We start from the raw sequence: 17839 nt of genomic DNA on the forward strand, positions 1-17839 counted from the left end.
TCATATATGAATGATACTACTTCAAATCCTTCCCTTCCTATTGAAAATAAAATAAGAGACAATTTTTCTAATTTTTCTATATTTCTCAATTACAAATAAAATTGACATATAAAATCTCACAATCATTTGTTTAGATTATCTTTAAATTCTTATAATATTGTGCTATCTCTTACACATTAATATTGAATACAATTTCCATTATTTTTGAATGACTGGCCTATATTATGATGAAAAAATGATTCAATTGAAAATCTGAAAATGATCAAAATTAACATTAAACTAAAACATAAATACTTAAAGCATTTGTTTTATTATCACTAATCATTCTTCGAAATTTAATTTATCACAAACTCCATATAGATAACATTTATTTTCTCACAACAATTATAATTAGTTTTCCATGTATTTAAGACAAGCTAATATTTCCCATAGATCTCTATTTCTAAATAGAAAGTAGGAGAAACTAAGAGAACATGAAGAACTCAGAAAATAAAACCAAGTATATATTCATAGACCAACTGTTCTTTAGTTTCACATGATCAGACATGATAAACTAAGCTCCAAACAAATCTAAACCTACATTAGCTAAGATTAGTATAATTTGAAAATTGGATATTATATAAGGAAAGCCATAGATCCATTCTTTAGATAAAATGAATCATCAGTGTCTCTAATGATCCACCATTCACTGTTTGAAAATGTGCCATGTTCCATCAAACATATATCATGAAGAAGAGCTTAAATTGGGGTTGCCAAGGGCATTGCTATGATTTTCTGTGTGCATCCATCTGGGTATCCACCTCATTCTCATTGGGCTCATCAAGTGAATCAAGTGCATCATAATAGGTCTCACCTTCACTAGAAGAGTCACTAGTGACCACCATGTGATTAAGGGGCAATGAGGACTTACTCTTATTTTCTTTTCTCTTACGGTACTTTTTAAGGAAATTGTGCTTAGACCTGAATAGACGATATGCATAACTATCTTTGTAAGTATTAGTATTACATTTTTCTTTTAATGTCTTCCCTGGTTCTTCATTTTTTCTGCGCTTCTCTCTGAGATGAAACATGCAGCCATGATGAGAGGTACTGCTTCTTTTTCCATGAGTCATCATTCTCAGAAAATGAGGCATTCTACCTTTGGGTTCATTTTGGCCTTCTGGTTGGGATTTCATCTTGGATTCAAACATTCTAGCGTATGGAGAATTAAATGTGTAGTATTTTCAAATATCAGTTTGGATAAATTTATATGAAATTTTGACAGGGGATGAACGTGGTTGAAGTAAGGTTGCGTCTCTTCACATTAACGTTGTTTTTAGTTTGTTCTATGTTTTCAATTTTCTAAGTCTTAAAGCCGTATCATATTTCTATAATTAAATTAGCATAATGTTTCCTTTTCCATGATCAATTTTATTTCATATATTCAATTTTTTCAATATTTAATTTTAAAATTGTATTATATGTTTATAGCCAGATTAGTACAATATTTTCTTTTATCTTTATTTTATGATCATTCTTATCAATAAATTCTAAGATTTGAATGTTTATAGGCCCTTTAATCTTCTATCTTTATCCAACATTTTTAATCATTGAAATTTATTGTACCTGCATAATATTCTATAACATTATTCTTGTTACATCCTTATAATTATCTCTACCTTACATACATTGTAAGACCCGAATATAGAAATATTTATCAAAATCAAGTGGTCCAATGAAAATAGAGAATTGTCCAAGCTAATTGTTAATTCTCGATTCTATGCAATTGAAAACAGATTATCAAATGCCCATCTCTAAGACAAAACAAAAATAAGGATGTCTACACTCTCAATGGTTGGAACATATTATGATGTTTGTAATTCTAACATAAAGAACACAGGTTGTGAAGATTTATAGCAGAATCTCACGCTTTCTTCAATTTCTGTAGATTTCTGAAGGTACTTGGAATCTCTCCAGCTAGTCCAACACTATTAATATACCTGTCCAGTCAACAACAATTCTGATTATTCTTATAATCAAACAACATGATCAAGAAACTTGTACCAGAATATGACAGACAAAATGTAGGAGTTAATGATAAAAGATGTTTTTACTTAGAAGGTATAACTAGGGAAATGTTATCATCAATCGAGATTCAAGCTTGAGCACACAATTAAAAAGGAAGGGACCTGGCAGTTATATTGTAATGATTGTATTTTAAACAATAATTTTATGAGAAAATAATCCATATCAACATTAGCTAGTAGTTATATTGGTAGTTGTATTAATAAAAACATTCGACATCTAACCTTGTTTCCCATCTTCCCTTTGGACATAAATTTTTATAGTTATGTGCATTTTAAAATTATCTATCAGCCAAATGAAATATTGCCTTCCTCTGTATCAGCATTCCCCACATCAATAGTTTTAGTTAACTGAATATAAGTGTTAGCCAAAGCTTATTGAGAACAAAAAATTTTAATAACTGATTTGATGGGAAGGGAAAAAATTATCGAATAAAGTGCCTAAGAAACAAAATCAAAATACTGTGTAAGTTATTTATTATTTATGGGGTAAAGTGGAGCTATATATTTTGCAACTGCCAAATGAAAGATGTGATTTTGAACTACAAATTGAATAGAAGCATCTTTCGTGTAAATTGTAGGTTTCTTAACTAGAATAACAAGAATACCAAAGCAGTGTAGCATAACAAACAAGCAATGTTTTCCAAGTGCAGAGTATGTATAAGGTCACATTTCACAATCTTATAATGGTGATAGCTCTACGACAGTGACTTATTGAAATAATGACTTATGCAATATTGACATTCATATCTAGCAAATGCAATGACAGTAAGTTTATAGAAGAAAAGATAATTGGTCTCAGTCAAAATAACAGAGGACCAATCCATCGAAGATATGTCATAGCTATGATCTCAGTGCAATGATACCAAACAATATAAGAAGAAGATAGTACTATCAATAGCAATGAGAAGTCACAAATACGGTAGATTTGGAGCAGTAGAATCATGTAGAGCTAAAGTAAGAAAAAGTCCTCATCACAATGAACAATCAAGCTAAAGAACAATGTATAAGAGACCTATATTAAGTGGACATCACTATGAAAAGGTGTGTCAAGGCATTAGTGCAATACATGGTCACATAGAGAAAACTTCATAAAGCAACCAATCACTGTTGTGACAATCCCAAAGAGGTTATAGTAGTAGTACAAAGGACACATGCCACAGAAACCAAGGATATGAGCAAATCATTGAGAGCATAAGAAACAAAGAGATTGTCATCATTGATCATACACCATGTTGACAATAGCATGATTAAAACTTGTGCATTAATCCAAAAGGTATTGCTAAATATAAGGCATAAACAAAGGGTTCTAGATTATTACTTTGATGAAAAAATGTGTTAATTCCTTAAAAAAATCCTATTAAAAACTTTTTTCACATTTAAGTTGCTAGCTTTCCACAGCCATATCTTACAGATCTATATGTTGTAAAATGATACATACATCTTCAATTGCAATTGCAAAGTGTCCAAACCCAATGCCAATGCCATACTTGTCGACTCCATAATCTGTCAAGATAGGACAACACTATAATGAGTAGGAATACAAAATGGTTCTAATGTGCAATATGATTTGCCTAAAATATTATTTTAAATATTAATATATTGTAGATATGGTGTCAATTTTCTTACCCATAGTCAATGCATTGGCAAAAATTACACTAGAAAGGATGAATAGTATTCAAAGCTTGATGACCTTGACAGTGATCATCAACACTTTTCCATGTAACATGTAGTCTCAGAGTTGAGTTATACATGGTACATGGAAAATTTTGGTATATAAGTGAAAGAGTCAGTCATAAACAATAAACTCAGTGTGGCCTTATCACACCATAATACAACCTATTTGGCAGCTTCAGAAGAGACGTCTATAAATTTATCAAAAACATTTATATGAATATGGCTGAGACTTTATCAAAGCAGATATTTCTTGTTTTCAGTCTGGTAAACTTTAAAGTTATAAATTCATTCCTCGAATCCAATTTCTAATTTTTTTAAGTTTAGAAAGCCTTTTTGAAACAGTTAAACACAATAATCTAAATCCCAACTTCTAGAATCTTAGATCTCATCAAGTTTCCAAGTACTACCATCCCACAAATGTAAGTGGGTTCCAAGTTCCAACAACCTCGCAGACTCTGCAAGCCTATGGGGGCTGCAAACTTCACAACTCTCATTTGATGAATAATTACAATTTATATAGCTTTTTAAAACTCTAGTAGAAAGTAACTGTTTCCTCTTTTTCCCTTCACGAACCTTTTGAAGTTTGATGGTATTTTCCTTTGGCTCTTATCAGTGTCATTTGATACACAATTTCTGTGAATTCTGTTAAAAAAATATGAATAGAATGATTTTTGCAGATGAGAATTACTAATATTTGCATGTAGTAGTGGAAAACAAGAAAGATGAAGAGAGATGGATTTTAAAACCTTATGTAGATGCTCATTAACAATGGATGCATGATAAGTTGATAGCCACAACAGGTTGATGATTCAAAAGAAATTTTCAAAATAGCATTCAAGAAAATCTCTTTTGTAAGAGTATGATACCTAGGAGAGAATGCATCAATATCAAAAAATGATGATACACATAAGAGAATATTGGAGATGTTCAATAAATGTCATGCAGAGACTTCTAAAAGAATAAAAATAAAAAAAACATGGACATCTCACTTCAACAGAAAAAACAATTGGTATGCATTACGATAAAACAAAGATATCAGAATTCAAATAAGTGTGTTGCTAAAAAAGATTAAAAAGAAAGGACAGCCTATCCCCCTAAGCGAAGCCATATAACCTGACTCCTAGGGTGTCAATGTCAACCAATAGCATGTGAAATTTCTAGTTTTGAGGTTTTTAGTGATAAAGGAATGAACTGAACACCGAATGCAAAGGTCACTAATAGTGTCACTAGGCCCACTTATAGCAGCTTAGTTTTGCAAAGATATCTAACCTGAATATTTAACCTGTAGTGACCTCTAGTTAAAAGTAGGAAGCATAAACTGTAAGTTAAAACTAAGCCCAACGAATTAATAAATTTTTCCAAACCCAAAATGTGAACATCCCAAGGATGGTTGGATGGAAACAAAATATTCCCATTCCATCCCTCTGGGTGCCACCTGCAAAGTGCAGGGGAAATCGCTGGAATCACTTCTTGTGTAGGGATCATTGAAAGACACCCTACCATCCAATAACTATTCATATTAAAAGAACACTCACTTTTTTAAACCAAAGTTGATCTCTGTAAATTTTATTTTCATAAATGTTCGCAAGTTTCTGAATCCTCGTTAACATTTCCTGTGAAGAAGACAAAATGAAAACGGATAAGAAAATAGATTAAAAGAATGAAAATACTCCACTTATTCAACTGCGCAGCCCTCGCCTTCAACTCCCGTGCTATCTATTACACAACCAGTCCTCAGTAACATTTACACTATCTTCTTCATTTTAATCTTAAATTAAAAAAAAAAACTTTTAACTCAAATATCAGTTGATTTATTTTTTCAAACTTTATATTTCAACTAGATATATGAATTTTTGAATTAATCCCTTTAAGTTTCATTTTTCTACCAGTCTGTTTGTTGTCTGCAAATCAAATATATTGTAAATTTCTATTTTACCACTTGAGCTTGGTACATTTAATAATGCTTTGTTGCATTTTTTATCTCCTATTAAAGACGAGCTGAAAACAGAAAAAGAAATGGTCAGCCTTTGGAATCTAACAGTTAAAACTGGATTAAAAATTTCTAGCGATTAGGAGTACACCATGGCAGTTGCATCAGAGACCTTAATCCAACCCTATGTCACAACAAAGAACACACCAAGGGCTTTGTTCTTTAACCTTGCTGGGGGGTATCACCCCCAAACCCTGTCGTGATTTTAGCAAGCAAAAAAACAAATTGGGCTATTCCAAATGGAAAAGAATTTTTTCTTCATGTTTTTTCCTATTAAATCTTGAGTTATTAACTTAAATTTATAAATTTGGTTTGCCCAGTCAATCCCAATTTAAGTGATGTTACTGTGATATAAAGCATTTTTTTAAATGTTAAGTATTTAGAAATCTTGGTTCTATTAATAGTCAAATTGTTCACATAAATGATGAATTGCAATTTCTTTTATATTTAGTATTTTGCATAACTAATTTTTCAAATATTATATTTTGTGTTAGCTGTTGTCCCCTTGCCATTCCCAAATTTTGGGGAAAAAACACAGCTCTAGACACTATTTAGCATGAAATAAGAAAAGGGAAAAAAAAATCTTTTTCACTATTTTTATGAATATTTTAGATTTCAAAGTTTACCAACTTTTCCCGATTTAATCCCAAGTAACTTGAATTCCATATATACTTATTTGTTTGTTGAACCAATTCCAAGTCCAAGTAATGCTAATATGTCTAAAGTTCTGGTACTTCACTTCATAAACGCATATCAAGTGATGGACCGAGAATAACACAAAAAATTGTCTCAAGCAAAGGATAGTCCCAGATCTATCTCTTATTTCACTCTGAGACACAGTACCAGAACTTCAAAGAGTCAAAAAGAAGAAACCCTCACAAAAGAGAAAGAGATTACTGTCAACAACAACAACTTAGATACAGTTCATCAACAAGAATGCAGTCCAAAGAAACAAGTATTGCCAAGCCCTATGAGGAATACGTGAATGCAGTCATGAAGCAACAGTCCATTATTTGGAATACAAACAAAAAATGAAACTCCAACCAAATAGTGAACAGGGAGCATTGAAGAATCACATGAAAAGGCAGTAAAAAAGGTTAAGTGATAGTTATGAGCAACATCCACTGTTAAGAAAGATCTAATGACCATATTCAAAAACCAGTATAAGAACAACAAAGCTTGGTCAATCAAGGAGACAATCCATTGTTCAATCATCCTAACGAAAAACAAAAGGTAACATAGTTTTGAGCTTTTGTAAAAATAATATTGGGGTATACTTCATCAAGCAAAACTATGGCAGTGTATTGGTCAATAGATAGTCCTATAACATAGAGGAAAAATCACTACCTCAACTAGCCATATTAGAGCTCTGAGACAAGTTTGATAACATCACAGTGACCTTAGGAAGATAATGAAGGTCAAAGAGTAAAAGAAGCAGTAAATGTCTTGAATAAGCACAACACAGATAGTATTACTGTCTCTAAGCAGTCAATGGGCACAAAAGAATCATAACTTTTGAGAATCCAATGCATCAAGGACAACAACAATGAATCACCAACCACAATCCTCTATACAAGAAAGGTTATAGTCACATATTAATTGCAAAAATAAGTTATAACAACATCATAATGACTGGTAAAAAACCAGTAAAGTTATTGGCAATCAAGCATGGATAATACTTTGAAGGTAGACAAATATAACAGTCAGTGCCTAAAGGATCAGAACAGTAAGGTTGTAGTCTATTTGTAAGACAATAGTCCCAATATTTGAAGGTCAACACAACTTTAAGAGTAATAAAAAATATTTTGCTGATACAAAGAGATCAAGAATATAGTAAAATACAAATTTGAAACAAGGATAACATCTGGAGATCTCAAGCAAGGTCAAAGAATAAAGTCACAAAGCAATGGATGAAAGCTTATGAATAGATGCACAAGACTTAAACACAAATCAGAATACAGTTCTAAGAAGCCATGGGAATGCACATGAGATCTTCAATGAACAGAATGCTGAGAGGACCTAACAACAAAGAGACCAGTTACAACCTTGTGCATGGAGCAATAGCTTGAATCATCAAGAAAAAAATCTCCGCAAAGAAAAAATTGTCGCAAAACATCACATAAGGTTATTCTCAAAGGCAACAATGAGCCTAGATCAGCATTTTAAGAGACATGATTGTACTTCAAATGATTTTATATACAGTGGTAATAAGTATTGTCATCATACAAGTAATAGAAACAAAGAGCTGCCAATACCAAGAGTTGAGAAGTAGTAATAAAGATACTAGTGTGTGCTTTTACCCTATCAAGCCTATTAATGATAAAAGAGATAAAAGTTTGTTGGAAAAGATTCTGGATAAGAGATCTCCATCAAAGTTGTATAAAGACATAGCAATGACAGTGAGCTAGTATTATGGGTAGAAGGACATTAAATTAAGGCTAAAAAAATACTCCATAGCTCTATATCACAGTTACTAAAACAAGAATGACAATCTTGTATAGTCAACAAGCATGCCATAACAGTGACTAAGATGAGAATAGAGAGCAGTCTCAGTCCAATGAGATGAGCATGTGAAAACGGGTACAAACAGTGCAGTCCAAAAGACAACATAGCAGCACAAAAGGCTTAATTAAAATTATTTATATGAGTTTATGAGCAGTTCCAAAGCATGTATACTAGTTAGTATTACCAATTAAATCCTAGGTTAGTATTTCATTTCATTAAAATGACACTACAAGTACCAAAAACAATGATATAAATACATGATCTGTCATTTCATATGGACACCAAGAAAATAGCCTAGTAGGAATCTACAAAGAAAAGTGTGTGGATGCTAGTTAGGATCATAACATAAATAGCCGTTAAAATATATGAAAACTTGTAGCCCAAAAAAACCATAAAACTATTCTAAAATATAGTTTGAGAAATTAATTAAAAAAATGAAGATTTGATTAAAACTTACGTAGAAATTGATTATGAATTGTTAATGTAGAATAACGGTATAACCTAAATAACCTGAAATACATAGAAATTGATTATGATATATATGTTTAGGCAAGGTTTTTTTTTTGAAAAAAAAAGATAATATAGCTATTGGTTTTATAGGATCACACTCCTAAGAAAACACTTTTACAAATGCATAATTCCTACATTCCATATGTATAGAAGATTGTAATGATCATTAAGAGGTGAAAGAAGATTGCAAGGTGTTGAAGCAATTTTTGAAGCCAAAGATGTAGCAAGCAGATTATTGAGAGTCTGAAGATGAAGGATTGCTACTTGAAGACAACGATTTCTGGTAGTAAAGAAAGAAAGAGATTGGCAGAAAGAGATTGGAAGATCAGAGGTGAATATCAACTTTTTGAGCTTGCAAAAATATGAGTGAAGTTATCAATGGATAAGCAAAGGATATGGTTTAATTTTGTAGTGGTTGTGTTACTTGATAAATGCTGAAGTCCCAAAGATGATTTTAAGGTATGCTTCCATATGCAACTGTAGCTCCATTATATCCAAGATTAATTATTTTTTTTGTTAAAACCTCTAAGAATATCAAAAGAATCCATGCACATTCTTTAACATAGAGTCGATATGATTGTAATGAGCAAGGCATGAAGATATATTTGCACTTTCCTTGTACGTTCAATATGATAAAGGTCATCATAAACTTGATAAACTCAATAAATGCATCATGCAAGAGACAGGGATACTATTCTAAGCATAAACAAAAGTTTCAGTGACCTAACACAGAATAGTGATGGAGTTTAGCTTTGGCAGCTTTCAAAATGATAAGAAGTTGCAGCCAATAGCATGCAAAGAAATCATAGACAGTTAGAACCCGTGAATGCCATCAAGAAATATTAAAAGATGACAAAGATTCTATTACAGTCCAAATGGAAAGATCATGGAGAAGTCATTGATGCAATCACAGTCATGAGGATCTCAGTCTAATGATAGCCACAACAGATAAATGGATAGTAATACACAGTCAGTGATAACCACCAAAGATCAAGGAAAGCTTCAAAACACAGTGATTCTTCCCACTATCTTAATGATGGTACAGGCATACAAAGCATAAGTAAAGAGATTTAAGTACAAGGACAATGAGAATCTTCAAAAAATAGTGCACAAAACAAATATTGCAGTCAAAATGACAGTAACAGAACAACCCTTAATACAAATCTCTGTCAAAATAGAAATATTCCCACAGTAATTAGGCCCTATCATATTACAAGCACTCTCAAAAGGTTGCATGAGTAGTCTTCAAAGTTTGTGATAAATAATACAAAGGATATACATGCAAGAAGCATCTAAGATCACTCAGTCATGTTTGGAGGACAATAAAACTCTTTAAAAAAGACAGTCCATAACGACAGTAAATACTTCACAACCAAAGACGTAAGGCAAAATAGATATATTATAGTTAAAGAGGAGTCTTAAGGATTTTCCATAAGAATAGGACATCATTTAGAAATGATTAGAATGCAAATGATAGTATATGGAAAGCAAGACCAACAAAAGAGCATCATGGAAATCATAACTGAAATACTAGAGATAATCGAGACCATAAAAAAGATGGTCTCTCCATGAAGGGTATCTGTGACAATAGCAGCCTACAAATCTTTAAAAATAACAACCCTAAAGCCCAAAGATAGTCAAAGGGAAAAGGGTGTTTGTGCGATCAACATAGGGTCACTGTAATTAAAAAAGTAAGGATTCAAGAAAGCAGTAGGCATACCAAATCATGATGCATTCACATCAAGATTATGGTCTCTTAGGTTAGTGAAAAGCAATATTATAAAAAAAAACCTTGACAGTCTCCAAACATCAAAAGCAATCAGTCTTCACTAAAGTTACAACTAATTATTCAAAGAGCTATTCACAGTGACAAGAAGTTTTGTAGCAGCACTGACAATCATCAAGAACAGAGAGCCAATAAGGAATACCAATGACTACCAAGATTACAAGGAGCTGCTAATGAAAACTGCAACATTCACTCAACCCTAGTAGCTCTATGGTATCCTAAACTTGCTCGAAGTACTGCATTACTTTTTTACTTCCTGAAGATAGTGTGAAAACTGTCATTTCTTTTGCTAGAAAGTTGTTGCGACAGCTGCTACTACAGGTGATCAAAAACCATGTTTTGCTATCTACAGAGTTCTGAAACCCTGCATATTGCACAAAACCTCTTCATTTTTTATGCATGCTTCCATCCCATCCCTGCTAATGTGCTTGTCTCTATTTAGGACAACTTCACAACACAAAGGAACACTTTAAAACAATGTACATATATTCCAAGTGTTGGGAAAAGATATCAAATGGCTGCACTATTAGAAACAAGCGCCTAGGATTTTGGGCAGAGTTATTGTTCGTCTTTGCCATTTCTCTTAACACTTAGATGGAATTTTAAATGAATTTAGCCATAAGTCGAATTTATATGACCTAAATATATTTTATCATGTGGCAGAACATTTTGTTCACTGAACAAAGTATGGCACACACTCCATCCACACTAGCCACTTTTCTAAGTTTTCGCGGAGATTTAAATATGTTTTTTGCTAGATATTAAAGTTGAAAATGCTCTAGCAGACACGCATACAAATGTGGAATCATAAACAACGCACCTGAACCGTTTGATAGACTACCTCGAAGAGATGTTATTTCAAGAAAAAAAATGAAATGATTGCAGGGACTGTGCAAAATAGACATGTTGAAAAGGTTTTAGGAAATTTCAAACAAGTACTTACCTGATTTGACCCAGCTTGGGCTATGGCATCGATCTCTAAACCCCTTGAAAAATGGATTTGACCCAGCTTGGGCTATGGCTTCAAGATCAGTTATTGCTTGCTCTATTGTCATCCCCACCTCTGCTCCCGATGCTTCAGCTTTCCTCGTAGCTCCTACCTCTGCTAGCCGGATGGGAAAATATGGGCGTATTTTGCAGGCTAAATAGAACCCATCCATTCCTTCATGCAATCCCGCCACTGATAATGAACGTCAATGTGAAACAAGAAATTACCAAATCATGATTATGGACCGAGAACCTCAGAGAGATGCAGTCTTTGCACAAAAGTTATACCCCTACCGGCGATCGAGCAGAGACATGCGTTGATGAGTTGAGTTAGAACTAGAAAAGAGGGAAAGAGAAGAGACATGCGTAGTTGATGAGTTGAATTAGAAGTAAAGAGGGAAAAAATATTTTATTTTAGGGAAAAAAATTATATCGTCTTAATTTAAGACAATTAAAAAATAGAAAATATAAGTTAAACTTAAATTATGTATTTAAGACAATATTAATATATTTTCTCAAATAAACATCTCAAATGGCCCTTTTATGTAGTAGTGACACTAATCTTTCTTTGTTTCTGATTACTTTACCATCTTCATTAAGTTTATTTCTCAAAACCCATTTAGTTCCAATTACATTTTTGTCTTTAGGTCGGGAAACCAATGACCAAGTGTTATTCCTTTCAATTTGTTCCAATTCATCTTCCATAGCCTTATCCAGCATTTATCTTCACATGCCTCATTAACAGTTGTAGGTTCAATTTGAGAAATAAGACATGCCTCTTCATTTGCAAATCTTCCTCTAGTCATAACTCCTTGATATTTATTTCCAATTATCTGACTTTCAGAGTGATTCAATCTTACATACCTGGGTGTATTAACTTGTTGCCTTTCTTCAGTCACTGTGGAATTTTCAGATGATGTCGATGTGACTAGATCAACATTCTGTACCGGTGTACTTAATGTAAGCTCATTTATGATTATCTCTATTTCCGATTCAGAGTCATTTTGACCTTGGATTACCTCTAAACTGTTCATCAATCTTCACATTTGCACTTTCAACAATTTTCTGCAATCTCTTGTTAAAACATCTATATGCCTTTCTCTTAGATGAATAACCAAGAAATATTTCGTCATCACTTCTAGGATCAAATGCCAATACACGCATCTCTTTTGATATAGCATTTACTTCCAAATATTCTGAAATATTTAAGAGTAGGAGTATTACCAAACCATAGTTCATGAGGGGTCTTACCGATTTCACCTCTGATGTGAACTCTGTTGAATGTATAAACCATTATATTGACTGCTTCTCTCCAATATATAAGAGGTAGGTTTTCTTCAGATATCATGCTTCTAGTTGCATCCAAAACTGTTATGTTCTTCCTTTCCACAACTCCATTCTGCTAGGGTGTCTGAGGTGTTGATAATTGTCTTCTGATTCCATTCACTTCATAGAATGTATTAAATTCCTTAGATGTGAATTCACCTTCTTGATCTGATCTTAAACATTTTATTTTCTTACCAGTTTCATTTTCTATCATCACCTTGAATAGTTTGAATTTCCCAAATACTTCAGATTTCTCCCTGAGAAAAGTAACCCAACACATTCTAGAATATTCATCAATGATTAGCATAAAATATCTATCTCCTTGTACACTTCTAATTCTTGATGGACCACATAAATCAGTATGAATTAAATCAAGAACATTGTTATATTTCTCTGGAATTCTTTTGAAAGATGCTCTAACTTGCTTTCCTAGTTGACATTCCTTACATACCGGATTGTGAGGTTTAACAATTTTAGGTAAGTCTCTTATTGCCTTAATTGTACTGATTTTCACAATGCAATCAAAATTTGTATGACAAAGTCTCTTATGTCATAACAAACTTTCATCAATATGTCAAATCAAACATGTCTTCTCATTGTTATTTAAATGAAAGATATTACCTCTAGTCTAATTATCGGTTGCAATTTCCAAACCAGTTCTGTTTAAGATTTTAAATTTACCATTCTTGAATTGTAACTGAAATCCTTTCTCAACTCATTGACCAACACTCAAAATATTATGCTTCAAACCTTCAACATAGTAAACATTATAAGTATTGTGCTTACCATCAAAAGATATAGTGCATTTTCCTTTGATCAAACAAGCTTTATTATCTCCAAATCTTACTAGACCTCCATTGTATTCCTGAAAAGTTAAGAATTTGCTCTTGTCACCAGTCATGTGATGTGAACATCCAGAATCAATGATCCATTCATCCTTATCTTCAATTTTAGCTACCAAGGCTAGCTCTACCGGTTTAACTGTAGGTGTTAGTTAATCTTTTGTTATTGCAACAAAAGCCCATCCATTGTCTATCGGATCCTCATCAGAATCATCATTGATCCCTTCATCAGCATAATAACATGATTTGTCTCTATTCTTCTTGAATTTATATCTTTGATAATCAGGGTTAGGCTTATATGTTCTTTTAGCTTCTTCTCTTAATCTTGCATGTCTATCAGGACACCTAGAATCCATATAACCAATCTCATTGCAGTTAAAACATTTAAATGGTGCTTTACCTTCATACTTACTTCCAACTAGACCTTTAGGCATTTTCCTTGCAAATAGTGCTTCAAGATCTTCCAGTTCCTCATTCTCCTTTCTGATTTCTTCAAGTTCTCTTGCATAGAAGGCTTTCCAATCAGATTTCTCAAATGATGATGATGTTGCAGATGATGATGATGCCTTGAAAGCTAAATCTATATTAAGAGTAACAATAGGACCAAATTCGTCAAGTTCAAAAGCTGAATTTTTTCCAACCAAAGTATCTCTAGATGTTGATGCATTAGGCATTATTCTCAATTCATTTATAGCAGTAGCTTTCATTTTATATGCCGTTGGAAAATCTCTTAAAAATTTAGAAACAATCTTCACTTAAGGTTCTCTTGCATAGAAGGCTTTCCAATTAGATTTATCAGATAATGATGATGATGCTGCAGTTGATGATGATGCTTTGAAAGCTAGATCTGTCTTGATAGTAGTAACATGACAAAATTCCTCAAGTTCAAAAGTTGAAAGTTTTCAAACCAAAGTGTCTCTAGATACCAATGTATTAGGCATTGTTCTCAATTCATTTATGGTTGTAACTTTCATTTTATATGTCGGTGGCAAAGCTCTTAAAACTTAAGAAGAAATCTCATCTTCACTTAAGGTTCCTCCACAACATTGTATACCTAAAACAATTTCATTTACTCTTTCCATAAAAGCAAAAATTATTTCATCTTCTTCCATTTTCTGATTTTCATACCTGACTTGGAAGCATTCAAGTTTTGCAATTTTGACTATGGTATCACCTTCATTCAATGTTTCTAGCTTGTCCCAAATAGCTTTAGTAGTATATCTATCTGATAATCTCATGATTTGTTGATTTGACAATGCGCTCAAAAGTGTTTCTCTTGCTTTGAAATCGTTTTCTTCATCTTTAGCCAAGGTTGGTGGATTAGATTGACCTTGAGTAGGAGTAGTATACCCATTCTTTATAACATCTCAAATGTCCTTTCCAATGCAATTTAAATGTGTCTCCATCCTGATCTTCCATATGCCATAATTAGTTCCATCAAGCTTTGGACTGTCCTTCCTGAAATAGTTAGTAGACATTGGATCTCCTCAAGCTGTTAAACTTCTGCAAAAAAGAGGACTAGGCTCTAATACCAATTGTTTGGTCCCGGAGACAACTGAGAGGGGAGGTGAATCAGTTGTCCAATAAATTCAAACCAAAATTAACTTAACCAAAACTTAGTGCTTAATACCGCTAAACCAAACTTTATGTTGGTAGATAGTTTTATCAGTTAATTGCAGTAATAGTAAAGATTAATGCATGAAACAGAAAGATAAATAACACATAACACAATTATTTGTACGTGGAAACCCTGTAAGGGGAAAAAACACGATGGGAAGCCTTACCCACAATCAGATGATACTACTACAGATAGTATGTGTGTACAATATGGAGTTTGCACATGCAGAAAGGCCAGCTTCCTAGAGCTCACTGCTCAATTACAAGATGGAAGTCACATTGACTACAATTGGATGATTAAATCCAATGATAATGTACTGCTCAAAATAGCATCTTCTTTTGCTTGATTCAGTATTGGTTAAGCGTTGATATGCCTGCTTCAAAAACCTTCCTTCAATCTTCAAATGATGTCTGCATTTATAGCTCTACTTATTTTTGCATATACCTTATTACAATCATTTTTCCAATTGAATATCACATATTCGATCTCACAAATAAGATCTAACATTTATACCATAACCTAGGACCAAATGTATAGTTCGACTCACTAAAGATATTACAATAAAATCAATTACAAGTAAATCAATATCTGATGCATCATGTCGGCTCTATGGATTTACAACAATAATAAATCATCTCCATAACGTGTTGTGCTGATATGGAATAGATGATCTTGTCGGTGTATAACCTAGACCTATTTGTCGGTAAAAGAAAATATGCAAATCCGATTAGATCAATAACCAAATCGCCAAAACCAAGTGATCAAATAATGTCTTCGACATAACCAAGTAATCTCTAGATGATAATAGATCATCCTCAATGTCGGTGAACAATATAACCTGTCGGTGAACAAGATGTTGGTGACTGTGCATAAGCCACTAAACGTGCCAATGAATATAACCAAGAAGCTCCAAATGTTGATAAGTTTTTACAAGTGATAACAAGTGTAGTCACATAAATCTGTCCACTTAATTAAATGAATACTTAGTATTTATTTGATTATTTAACCATCAATTAATAATTAATTAAATTAATATTTAATTAATTCATCTTAACCCTATTCTCCTATTAATTAAATAAATTATTCAATTTATTTGATTTAATTCACTTAACCAAATTCAGACCATTAATTAAATAAATAAATCATATTTATTTAATTAAATCTTCTCTCACATTTAAATAAATAAATCATTTATTTAAATCACCTTTATCCTCCACCCACTTGTATTTTCCTACAAAAGCAAGTTGCACAATTATTTTAAATAAATAATTTATTTAAATCACCTTTATCCTCCACCCACTTGTATTTTCCTACAAAAGCAAGTTGCACAACTATTTTAAATAAATTATTTATTTAAAATCCTATTTATCCTCACCCACTTGAAACCTTTAATGGTTTCCCTTAAAGTAGTCAAACTTGATGGCTTTAAAGTCTTCAAACTTGATGGCTTCCTTCTATAGTCTTCTTAAGACTTTAATGGTTTTCCTTAAAGTCTTCAAGCCTTTAATGGTTTCCCTCAAAGTCTTCAAGCATTTTAATGCTTTATCTTCATTTTTCTCATTTAAATAAATTAATATTTATTTGAATATTTATCCAAATGCAAATTACACCATTTAATTGAAATAAATGATTTTATTTTAATTGAAAATACCAAAATTTCTCCCACTTGCATTTTCCTACAAAATCCACTTGTATGCCTAAACCCCTTCTAGATTCTTCTAAACCCTTCCTAATTAGCCTAATCCATCCCCTAAATATTGTCACATTCCTAAGCAAATTGGAGTCACTTCTCAAAGACTCTAAAGTCTTTGAAAAGCAATTAATGCTTTGTGTGTTCAACAAATTAACCCTCAAAGTCTTGGATAACCTTTGAAAGCTTCCAACCTTCAACCACTAAATGGCTCAAAGTCTTTGATAACCATTGAAGGCTTTCAACCTTCAACCACTTAATCCCCAAAGTCTCCAATAACCATTAATGGTTACCTCAAACCCTCCCACATGGTTAAAACATTTGTTTTGACTCAACCTCTACCCAACCCAAAGGTCTCATCAAGCCTTTAATGCTTTGACCATGATTATCTCTTAAACATTTGCACAAAGGTTTATCCTTGGATTAACTCTTAATCCAATGGGTAATCTTAATTTAGACTTGACCCTTACCTTCTAGATAACCATGAGGTCTTCTCAGGCCTTTAATGCCTCCAACCTCTTCTCTCAACCCAATCCTATGTTGACACTTGTCACCATTTTATTGGTGCCAATTGTGCACATGGATCCCCAACTTTCAAACTTGGCCCTTGATTAAACCATTCAATCTTAACCCTTCATTTCCCCATTTCTTCTATAAATAGAACCCTTCTCCTCAAGCAAAAGGAGAAGCATTTTAGAGTATTGTTGTTATACTGGCATTAGCATAGAGCTTTTTCATAGCATCACTATCTACTCTAGCATAGTATTTAGCTTTTCATTTCATATTTGAAGCTTAGTATTAAATCTCAATCCTCCATAAGCATCCATAGTGCAAAAAGCTGCTGA

At 32.6% G+C, this 17839-nt stretch overlaps 1 long non-coding RNA gene across 2 annotated transcripts; it reads right to left on the reverse strand.

Annotated features, from left to right (window-relative positions):
• Positions 1 to 1738: 1738 nt before the first annotated feature.
• LOC131060476 (uncharacterized) lies at positions 1739 to 11881 on the reverse strand. 2 transcript variants are annotated; one of them, XR_009110368.2, is made up of 3 exons: positions 11475 to 11879; positions 3505 to 3569; positions 1739 to 1979 (listed from the first exon to the last, which is right to left on the reverse strand). It is a non-coding gene; the product is annotated as an uncharacterized LOC131060476 (long non-coding RNA). The 2 variants fall into 2 exon arrangements; XR_009110369.2 differs by lacking the exon at positions 3505 to 3569 and having other exon boundaries at positions 11475 to 11881.
• Positions 11882 to 17839: the final 5958 nt, after the last annotated feature.

Source organism: Cryptomeria japonica, chromosome 3, assembly GCF_030272615.1.
Source record: "Cryptomeria japonica chromosome 3, Sugi_1.0, whole genome shotgun sequence".
Classification (NCBI taxonomy): Eukaryota; Viridiplantae; Streptophyta; class Pinopsida; order Cupressales; family Cupressaceae; genus Cryptomeria; species Cryptomeria japonica.